Below are 12,262 nucleotides of genomic sequence, written 5' to 3' on the forward strand. Positions count from 1 at the left end.
TGGCTCTTCGGTTTGCCACTTACCCTGTAATTAGTTTTTGAAAACAATATCTGTGTTAGTGTTTGCCTTTTAAGTTTAAAATAATAAATCCTGGCCCTGATTGCACCATTTAGACCTCACATTTAAATTCCTAAATGTTGTAGCCCTGATAGCTGTATGTCAGCCTATCTTATATAATCTTTCTAGGAAACAGACTTTAAAGTTAATTGAAATAATTAGTCTGAAAAAGAGACTTGGGCTGAAATCTAAAATCAGACACAATAACATTAGGAGATATTCCACATAGAAAAATCTGTGAAGAATTCTCTTAAAGAGTTATAAAGAATCCTTCAGCATCTTGCACAATGTTTTGAAATGTATGCACCAGCAGAGGAATTGAATTTTCTGCATAAGCATACAGCCAGAGTAAACTGGGATTCTGAAATGTGTCTTTCGTATTGCAGTTCTCATGTTAAGTACAGAATTAAAATTTTATCTCCATGAATGAACTTTTTACAACTATTGAAGCTGTTCCAAGGAAAAGGTGGATTGAGAAAAATGTTGTTTTATTAGATGTATGAATGGAAGCTGGACTGCTGATTGGAATGCGTGTTTATTTGCATTCTGCTTTGAGATCTCCAGCCATCCACTGCTGATCTTGTTGTTGTTTTTCTTTTCTGTTAGTGAAATAGTGACTTTCCAAGAAAAGTATGTCCCTTAATGAAAAGCCTGATTCTTAAAAAAATAGATGTTGTTCCACTCCATGATTCTTGTAACGGACTGCCTTGTATTGTACTCCTCATCCTGTAAGAAGAGGAAAAGCAGAAACAAAATGGCTTGAGCTTCCTGGAAAAAAAAAATATTTGTATCATTCATTCCTGGCCAAGTCTGTCAGACTTCAGTCCTGTGATTGCCTCCATCAATCATATGTAAACAGCTTGCTTGCATTGCATCTTTGATTGGGAAGATGACTGAAAATGAGGCTGGGTTTGCTCATGAATAAACCAGAATCAACGGCTTCAAAAAAAACTGCCAAAGTCAAATACAAGAAGAAAGAAACATGTGTTTTCCTTTCTTTTCAGATTCATTAACTTTGCACACATTCAGCCTTAGTTTCCCAACAAATTGACCGACTTTTCATGCCTTTTGTAATTTGATTACTAAAGTTGAATTTAGGTCCTATAGCAAAGACCAGGGTCACCCATTGGTGCAGTGTTGAGCAGAAACAGACTGTAAAGGGTTAATCCTAGACATAGAGCTGTTTTAATTCCTCCAAAGACCTCAAGCAAATGATCTTGTTTCTAAAGGGTAATGAAACACCTTGTATGAGCTGATTATAAAGAATTTCTGTTTTTTCCATTTCATTTTTTGCCCTTTTGAAACTGGTTCAATAATGTGTTATACTCAAATCTCCAAGCTGTGCTAATGTTAGTAAGGTGGGAATCCCTGAGTACATTCCCTATTGTTCTCATTACCGCGCTGTTGGTTTTTTTTTTCCTTCTGTTTTTCTCAGGTTTCAAAATGTTCGTGAACATGTTTTTATTTGGTTATTCAACCACCTGCGTATAAGTATATTGCATCGTGATGTAAAATAGCTGCAGCTCCACAAAAGCCATTAGTTGTAAATTGAAAACCTGCAGAAGACATGAAACAAGTGAGTCAGCTCAGTGAAAGACTGCATCATTGATTCTCTTCACTGCCCAAATAATGGCCTATTTTTCTTTTGAGGCAGAATTATCAACAACAGCTTCTCTCCTTTATGCGACTCGGTTTTAATGCTTCTTAAATGATGGCAGTGGATGGGGATTTAGTAGTTTCATTTTTGTTTCTCACAAGACAAAAAGTCAAAAGATTTCACATGACCAATAACCCAGTGTTTATATATTCTATGTATTCAATTCGATAATATCAATAATCTTTTGTGAGCTACTGCAGTGCCTTACTTTCACCTGGTATCTTTTCAGTTTTAATGGGATGCAAACAAAATTAGGAAATTAAACTGTTGCTACAAACGTGTTTTAAACGATTAATAACAAATACATTTTCAACCCTGTGATCCAGAAAAACATTTTCCTTCATGTTTTTGTAGAAGTATAAAGATGTTACTCGACTTTGTGACAAAACAGGTGTGGAAACCAAAACATTGTTTTAATCTATGTGTTCTTGTTCTACAGCTTTTGCTTAGTTTAATAGAAATCAGATAGTTAAACAGATGAATATTGCAACATTTGTCTTAGGTATGGCAAAACTATGCGTCACGACACTTTAGAGAGTATATGAAAAACAGAATGGCATATTAAAAAATCTACTAGTATTAGAAGTAGTACCAATATTTCTTTGAGTACTATGGTAGACATCCTCAGGAATTGAGATTTGCATTTCTACATTCTTTATACACCCCCACATGCCCCTCATGGGAAAAAAAACAGTCGTCTTTGCCATTTTTGAGCTGTATTCAGTGGCCATAATCAAACAGTGGTAATCAGTATGGTCCTTCAGGCACCCTGGTTTTGTATACAGTAGTTGCTAGGTATGTCTTGTGTAGAAAACCAATTGAGAAAAAGAGCCTTTTTCTCAATCCAACTTTTTAAAATATGAACTAAGTCATTTAAATGTGAATTGGCTGGAAATCCAAAATTTGCAGCAGCCCCTATCATACCGTATTCATTTTTTTCTAATTTTTTATACAAACATTTGTTCTGTTGTGTATATACAGTATATATACTGTATCTGCGAATACTACAGTATATGTTGCTCTAGGGATGACAATACTAGCTGAGGTTTGGGGAGCAGATGCATTCTGGGCCACTCTCAGCGTGACCTTCCTTCCTGCTATCCTGCTCTGCCCTGAAAAGCACACCCACTTCTCAAACGAGAGGATAATTCATTTTCCAGGCCTCGCCGTTCTTGCCCTCTTATCTCAAGTCTGCCTACACAGGTGCATAATTATTCTGAACTGAGTGGTAGTTTTGCAGAGCTCTCAGTTCTTCCATTCGTGCTCATTTCAGGCAGATTGCAGCAGTGCTCTCCAAAAGGTGAAAGCCCAGAAATGCAATTCACTCCTCAAGCCTATCATATTCTACATTACCAAGATCAATTTTTTTTTAAAACGCATGAACCAAAATTACCCTTGTTTCACTGCTTGCAATTTTGCTTGTTACAACGGGCACATGGCAGCAGTGCTGCATTTAATCAAATCCTTTTCTTCATTAAGATCCAAAGGGATTCTTCAGGTGTGGGGATGATGGGGAAACAAGGATGGAATAAATGCTGATAAACAGGAATCTATGACATTGTTAGACGGTGCCAGGAAACCATTTTGGAAACTGAAATTGGTTAGCCTCCAAAGCCTGCACGCATTTTCTTCCACTCTGTTCTGTAGAGGAGACATTTTCCCAATGAGAGGTTTATCTTAAATACACAAATGTGTCTAATCACAGGCCTGTTTAATTTAATCTTTGCCTTTTGTTTTAACTTTGCAGCCAGGGTCTGGCTTGTGTAGACTGAATGATTTTCTAAACAGGGAAAGTTTCTGAATAGTGTCAGTTGGACTTGTTAACGTAATATTGGTGATTGGTTTTTTTTCCCTAGAAAACCGCACAAAGGCAAAAAACTTTTCATTTTCAGATAAAAAGTGTGTTTATTCTTATAACTAGCTGTATATTTATTGTATGACATTTTAGTCTGGTTTTAAAATGTCTGCTTTTGGAATCAATAAAATTCTCATTTTTAATCCAAAAATCCAGAAACATACATGACTTTCTGTTTACTCAGTTTTCAAATGATGTGATACTGGCATATAATTAGTAATAATAATAATAATAATAATAATAATAATAATAATAATAATAATAATAATAATAATAATAATTGCTTACATTTATATAGTGCTTTTCTGGACACTCCACTCAAAGCGCTTTACAGGTAATGGGAACTCCCCTCCACCACCACCAATGTGCAGCATCCACCTATGGATGACATACAACATCCACCAACACTTCATATGACAATTAGAAGTGTTGGCATGAAATTAAACTAATTGTTGCAGCAGGTTTGCTGTTATTTCAAGCTATGCAAGTAAATCTGGGGGTATTAAATGCAATTCTGCTGTTAAAACAGATAACTGTGACAATTTCCAGCTTATAAACAGTAATGGGTCAGCAATGAGCTAAATCCCATTGTAAAAACTCTTCTCAGATGATGATCATAGAGGTCTTAGCACCAGGCGAGTCTCAGAATTAATCAATTTTCCAGGCTAAGGACTTCATCAATGTAAAATACCAACTTTTTATGATAAAGGTAGATAGCAATCGAACCTTGGACTTGTGGCACCTATCAGTGCCATGCTCAGTGCCATGGTAAAGCTACCAACAGCTGTACCCACTTTTAGCTGTTATATTTCTGTTTCACTTGTGTCTGGTACCTCAGAAATCACACAGCACATTTAAAATGTTCCTATTAAACTCAAACAAAATACCATTTTATATACATTTAGGTGAAAATATATTATTTCTGATTTTGTTCTTCAACTATGTTTAACTCAGGGAATATAAGATTTTAAAAAAAGAGCCCCAGTATAAAGGTGCACACACAAAAACATTTAATCTTGTCCCAGTGCTTTTTGCCTCTCCAGACAGGAGACCAAATGGTATTGGGGCTCTTAGGGCACACATGTGTGACATTCTTCCCCTCTCTGTCAGTCTGGCTTATTTTACCACATCACAGCAGGTGACTCATTTCTTGTGATTGGATGGCTAAATTAATTTCATGAAGAGACCATTTCAGATGTAATATCACCTATATCTGAAAGCTCCTGTGTGCTACAAGGCTAGGCCGTCATCTTAAATTTTTCTCCATCGAAGCCTTGGGTGTATGTACGACACACAAAGAAGCAGCACAGTGCAGCCTTCTCCTGAGGGCCTAGCACACACCGCTAGGAACAGTAGTGTGCAATCGTGTCACAGTCATGACAGTCCCTATGGCGGAGTCTGCATAATTATTGCTTACGCATGGCAAAAGAGAGCAGTGTAATTGGACGCTGTCCTACTTTCTTTATAAGACCCATCAGTGGACATAATCTTTCAGTGAAATGGATGTGCCTTTGGATGTTCTTAAATTTAACTCAGAATGATCACTTTTGACATCTCATGAAGGATTTATTTCTATTGGGTCCATTGCAGCTCCTTGTGTGGGCTAATTTTGACTAACCCATGAGTTGCCTTTATACTGTTCTTCTAATGTGGACATCAAATTAACAAATGGGGAATTATTCACCTGTTCATTACACCAGGGTGATATAAAGTACAGTACAATACTTCTCCAAGGTAGGTTATTGGTTGTCTTGGCCTCCTCTTTGACTCGCAGACACATTAAAAAGTTTATAAAAATAACTGAATTTCACTTCTTGAAATGGACTGAAAGTCACACAAGGCTACCACACTAAGTACTGACCTTAGAAACTTTAGAAAGGTTCTTAACCTGACCTTCTATTCTATCACAGAATAGATTTAAGGTCAGCATACTACAGAGCCAGTGCTGTACAGGTCACAAGCATTTTCACAAAGGATTTGCAGATATTGGTATGAAATGTCATGAACTTGAACTGTTAATAACCAATCTTCCTGTATTGCAAATTAATAATTAGGGGGGAAATTAAACCTCCTCTTTATTTTCATTAGAATTGATAAATCCATTATGTAAGCAGGGTCTTGGTAGAGTAGTGTAGAGTCCAATGACAATGTAATAGTAAAGATGCTCAGAATTGTACTTTTTAGGAAGAAAGAATTATCTGCAATTTAAAGTACAAGCTATTATATATTGTATTCATGCTGATGCTCCTTTTCATATTTTACTGCTGTAGTGAAGAGATACAAAAGACATTAAATAGAGCGACAGAATTCCTAATTACACACTAGGATAATTTAATTTAAAAAAATCTTCTCCTGTAGAAGATTTGTGTGATTGAAAGTGACAAAGATTGACAATGTTTAATCTGAAATGCAATCTCAGGTACTTCTTTAAATGCCAATTCCTTTTCAAACCTGGCAATGTGTCACTCCATGTCAATGGATGACTTAATACAAAGTGACTTCAAAAAGTCGTTTGATAGAGCCATTTATCTAAACTTCGCAGCAGCTCAGTGAAAGTGTTTTTTCTTAGATTTTCATGAAATAAAAGCAACTTATTTGACAGCCTCAGTCTATGCTGAGTTTCAAAAGCAGTGAAACACAGAGTTTTCTCATTTCTAATATACTGTGATGCTGAATGTAGAGTGAACATTCATGTATCTGTGTTTGCTTTGGAGGTTTTAATGAAATATTGATTACCTGATTATGTAAACAATGTTTCTCAAGCAAGTTCTGTAAAAGGTTTGGAATAGAGGGTACTGTTACCACAGATAAAGCTGTTTCTAACATAAACATAAACATGACAAATTTAAATTGTTATGCAACATAGGCTTTCAATATTTTGTCTATTTCTTCTTATGGGTTGATGTGATTTCTCATATTAATTTAATGGCAATGAAAACTTCACCAAACTGTACTCACTAATCCTACACACACCCTAAAGCAACAGAAATCAGTAATTTCAATCACTACAGAGACAAATGACTAAACAAGCATTCCTTAACACAGCACTAAAGCAGTTCATATTCCCATTCAAAATCACAGGAAAAGGATTGAAAAGAATATTGTGATAATTAACTATAATTGGATTTTATATGGCAAACTTTTCACGATATTAAAATGGCATTAGTTATACAGTAAGTCAGTAACTGTGTACAGGTTTGCATCCTTCATAAAGACTACTGCCCAAAAAACTGGCCAGGAATATTCATGATTAATTGTATTACTATTGGGTATAAGTATTATTGATTACTTATGAAAAGTCTTAATTAAACAAAATACGATATGGGAAGAATCAAACTTCCATTTCATCGTGTGTTAAGGACTCAGATTTAAGTGAAGCCCTTGAATCACAAAAGCCTTTATTTTGTGTTGGGTAAAAAAAAAGAAACATTTGCCTTAACAGCATTTCGATCAACTGAAAAATCTCTCACTGCTGCCAGAGCGGCATGCCGAGTACATAGCCAATTCAATTTACAGAAGAATTAATTTTCTGCTGTGATATTCAGATTTCTGTCTTAGATGCTGACTGCCTTAAGTCTGCTGACTGTCAGCTGCAATACAGACAGACCGGTGTGTGGAGATGCGAATATGCTACTTGATATGAGCTCTGTCAGTGTCAAACATTTCTAGGACAATGATGCCATTTTTAAAGAAGGTTGATGCCTCAATACCTTGCAGTTGCGAAAGTCACTTTGCAGCATGACCACTCGAGGAATTAAATGTATTTTCAAGATAAAGTACAGTTTCTATGGAAACTCTGCATAGAAGAAAAAAACTTGATTACTAGCAAAGAGATGGGAATCTTTTATAGAAATCGTGTTTCTAGAAATGCTTACCAAAGAATTCAAAATGTACCACAACATTTAGAACATGAATTCGCCATGGTGCTGTAACCGCAACATTGCAAGGAAAAAAGGAACCTATATAAAGCACACTCATGTTAACTGCACATGACTGAAAAGCCCTAGTGTATGGCCATTTTGGACTGTGGAAGGAAACTGAAGCACTGGAAGAAACCCACACAAACACAGGGTGAACATACAACCTCTGGAATTGAACCCAAGGCCCCAGAGCTGCAAGGCAGGAATGCTAATCACTGTGCCACCCTCATAGGGGATATAATTTAGATTAAAACCATACAGCCGACAGTTTAGTAGCCATTATACAGTTTGTTTGCTTGAGAAATTTGTTTTATGTTCCTTGATCAGGTATACAGCCAAACTGGCCATTAGAACTCACAGTGGTCTTTTCTGTAGTCTCGAGCCCCTGCCTTAAAACCGCACTGCCAGACACTTAATGCAATTGCTGATGTCAAAGAACTTTGAGTAAAGTGAAGAGGTCAAAATTAAAAATATTTGTCAGCTATAATCTGACAAAAAATACATCATTTTATCCTTATGTTCAAGTGCTTCTTCAAGATTTATGGTCAAGACCTCTACAAGACACTTCTACTCAAATGTTTCCAATTGTGTATAAGCCTTAGTTGTGAGCAAAAGGCTAAATATTGATTCATTTTGGAAGTAGATGTGGGTGTGTCTGATAGTTGGAGGACAGGTGAGGTGCTTTTGATAGGGTCCTTTCGGGGTGCAGGGGATGTAGGGGGGGGTTGGGCAGCAAGATGCTCTCAATGGGGTTTTGATTTTCATGTTGTTCTGTTCACTACTGTTTTGAGTTCTTAAAAGTACAATAAAACTGATTACCGACATAGTGGTAAAAAGATAAGACCCAATTTCAAGAAATAGAAATCTGATAGGAATGCCAGTGAAATCATTAGAAATTCTTAATGTGTAATTTGTCAAAAGCCTGCCTTTTAAATGATTAAAAGTTTTTATTGGAGGATTCATTCCAGGACATGAATCTGACCGCCATGTTTTCATTCAACACAATTTAACCATTCGTAACAATCCAAGGACCCTCCGTCCCTGAAACAAAAGAACTTAATTATAACCCAAGTAGATTCCAGGAATAGCAAGTACAGTTTTGCGGTACGAATCACATCAATTGCTTGAAAGGATTTAATACTTTTATCTCTCGGGTCCTCAAGAGGGAGATGGAGTTAAAAGTTTTCGTAGACTCCACCCTGACACATAAACCCAAGTCACGCCGAAAAGACCGAAGAAAATCCAGGAGCCACACGAAATGTGTTTTCAGGCCTTGAGGCAGAATCTTTTTTTCAGTTAAGAGTCTTCCCTGACAGCTTTAATTAAGCTAGTATGAACAAGGCCAGGCAGACATCACAAACAAATCTGGTGTCCCTCGATATTAATCATTACACTGCAGGACTCCATTTAAACCTGTCAGGAAAAGGGCAGAAAGTAATAGCAAGGCCAGCCCATTTCTTTTTGTATACTTCAAGAAAGAGAACGATGACGAAAACAATGTATGACGGCATCTATTCCCATTTTGTGGTATTCTGAAGACTGTTGCCCAAGAACTTTGATTTTTTTATTTTTGTAAAATAGATTTATCCCATAATATCGGTGCTTCAACACTAGTTTCATCCTTTGCTGGTTGTTTAATCTAGCTGGTTACATATACAGGTATTTAACTTCAGATACAGGGATTCAAATGGAGATTGTGACATTTTGGTGGTAAAATTCAAGGGATGGATTAGTGTGTGTGTAAGATGGGTAGGTCAAAGTCTGTCACGAGCTTAATTAGATCACAGATCTTGTCCTGGCTTCCACAATATGAAGTACATTTAATGGAATCAAGTATGATGTGTTTGCATCTTCTCCATTTCTTATTAGTATTTTAACACACTTATAGGGACCTTGCTTTATTATGGCAAGGTACAGTACAAAGTCTACTGTTAGAAAATAATTGGGCCCGGCTTACCCTTTCTGGGTAAAGACAGAAGCTCCTTTCTGTTTCATCACTATTGCCATATAGCATAAACATCCCACTGTTTATTTTCCAGAATAAGCTGTCAGTTTGGCAAACAGAATTCTCAGCAGCACAGCACATGCAACAAAATATTAAAGGAGAAAATGTAGGGCAGGGACTTCAAACTCATTTCCTAGAGGAGCTTGTGTCTTGTTTTTTGTTACTACCTGAGTACAGTTAAACAACTGACCTAATTCTTTTCTAAAATTGGGATTCCTGAGATTTTTCTGTTGGTATTTTAGAGTCGATTACACAAAATATTAACTTAATTAAATGTACATTTACCTATAAATCACCACAGCGTCTGGTTAGAAGTACTCCAAATCATGTAGCTAATTAAATAATGACACTAACTAGATAACTGAGAACATGGGTAGGAGGGACAAAATCCAGCGATATAAAAGTCCACTGATATAAGAGTTGTCTGCAAACTAGCCCTTTCAATAATTCTGAACTGCCTTCTATAATACAAAGCACAGCTCAATGCACACAATGACTGTAAGACTGAGAAGTCTTACTGAAGGCCTGCATTCCCTAGAGGGTTTAAACAATAAACCAGAACAATAAAAGATCAACTCTAGAAATCAAATACCTGTGGAGACTGAAGGAAAGATTTTGTGTCTGATCATGTCCATTCAGAGTTTTCTTAAGCACAATGTAAAATAACTTAATTTAATATTTTATGTAAGTGTTCATAAAGATTCCATAACATTTTAATAGAAATTTTAGGATCACCCTACTAATACCCCAATTGAAACCAGCAAATTCCGATACAGTAATTCTAATTAATACTAACATTTCAGCACGTCCTGCAAGGTCACAGATTCTAAACACCTCTTCTGCAAATCAGAACGTCTTGTGACTTTGATTTAAAGGAGTTTAATGTGTTTCCCACCTTGTCTTCCAACTAGGCAATGACTAGTTGCACTGCCATGTACCAGTCAGTTGCAGGTACAGCAAAGAAGAGCATTGAAGATCTTTGCTGCTTTGAATGTAGCTGTAGAAGCTGAGTTTTAAGTTATTCATAAAAGAAGCTTGTGAGGTGCTAGGGATACAGGAATGTGCGTTTGTTCACGCACACTACAGAGTATTTAAGTCTACAGGACTGTTTCACATCAGGATATGTTCCAAACTTAATAATCATCCATTCATACTTAACTGCTTCATCCAATTTTGGGATGTGGTAGAGCCAGTCTATTCCAGATGCAAAGCAGGGTACACTCTGGACAGGATGCCACTCCATTGCAGACATAATAATCTTAAAAATAAAATTTAGCTAAAATAGAACTGGGTACGTTTTACAACAGTAAAGCATCTGACAAATTCAGACTATTAAATTACCAGCATCACTCTTCCCTTAAGCTCAGCTGCTGCATTCAGGAGCCTACCTTGCTACATAATTCCTGTTGATGTACTCTCACTTTAGTCAAGGCAATTTTCAGAAGCCTCGTGTAAAACAAAAAGAGTCTTCTCTACTGGCTTTCAAATGTGTTTTTGAACAGGCCAAATAAACAGAAGCAAAATGGAAGCACACTCCTTTCAAACAGAATTCCCTGCTACAAGTGCACCATCTAGGTGAATTTCACAGGTACCACAACTAGGATTTACTGGATTTGCACTGTAAACATTTTCTCTAGTTAAAAATACCCTTTTCATGGAGTCCTCTTTTATGGAAATTAATCAAAATGGTTTTCCTAGGTCTCCAAGATATATATGTTGAATATTAAAAGAGACTTCACTTAAAACTTTGTGCAGATTCACAAAGTTATCTGCACGGCCATTTTATTTAACATAACTGTAGATTCATTATGCTGATTAACATCCGTCATTAACCTGGTTTATATACAGGGGGATCTACTTTGTAAGTCACAGGCTAGTAGCAAATGTGGCTACCATTGGAAGCAATCCTTACTACTGTGCATGCTTGTACATTTGTGACATGTTGCTCCGCACCAGGTTGCAGATGCTGTCTCTTGGTATTCTGATCCATTCCTCTGAAAGGTCTTCCAGTCCTAGACGTTACACATCATCCTAGTACATCTTAGAAAAGTTCAATGGGGCACACTGAAAAGTATGGCATCCACAACTCACATTCTCATTTAACATGAAAGAAATTACATGATTTCAGTGCTGAAACTGATCGTCCAGCTGCAAGTCGCATCATGTCAGAATGAGCCCTCAGGAAAGGGGAGCAAGTGAGGCCCATGCCTATATCAAGATATCCTTCAGCTAGGACTACAGGTGCATCACAGGTCTAACCAGACCATCACTTTTCAACATCCCCCTCAATTAGTCTGATTTCTATACACAGTGCCCTAATTGTTGACATTCACAAAACGTCAATCCCTAAAAACGAAAAGGCTTCATAATGGAAGACATTTGAACCGTAGCTCCAACATACCAGTGGCACATAGAAGTCATTCTCTTGATAAGTGGTCAACAGTTGTTCCTTTCTGTGTTTATTATTGATCTTCACCAGGCTTGACAGGCTTAACAGATTAAATCATCTACATGTTTACTCTAGCTGTTCATTTACCGAAGAGGCGATTTAGAGTTTCTGCAAAAAGCTAACTAAGTATATCATGAACATATAGTATATCATGAAGACGTACAGGCATGAACAATCAATTGATACAAAGCTCATAATCAATATCTGAAACCTATACATATTGTCTGAAAAGATTCATAGAGGAGTGAGTTTTTATTGATGCTCAGTATTTTGTAGCACTTATCTATAGAGTATATATGGCAAAATAATCCATTTGCTT

The sequence above is a fragment of the Lepisosteus platostomus genome, chromosome 6 (assembly GCF_059453375.1).
Source record: "Lepisosteus platostomus isolate fLepPlt1 chromosome 6, fLepPlt1.hap1, whole genome shotgun sequence".
Taxonomy (NCBI): Eukaryota; Metazoa; Chordata; class Actinopteri; order Semionotiformes; family Lepisosteidae; genus Lepisosteus; species Lepisosteus platostomus.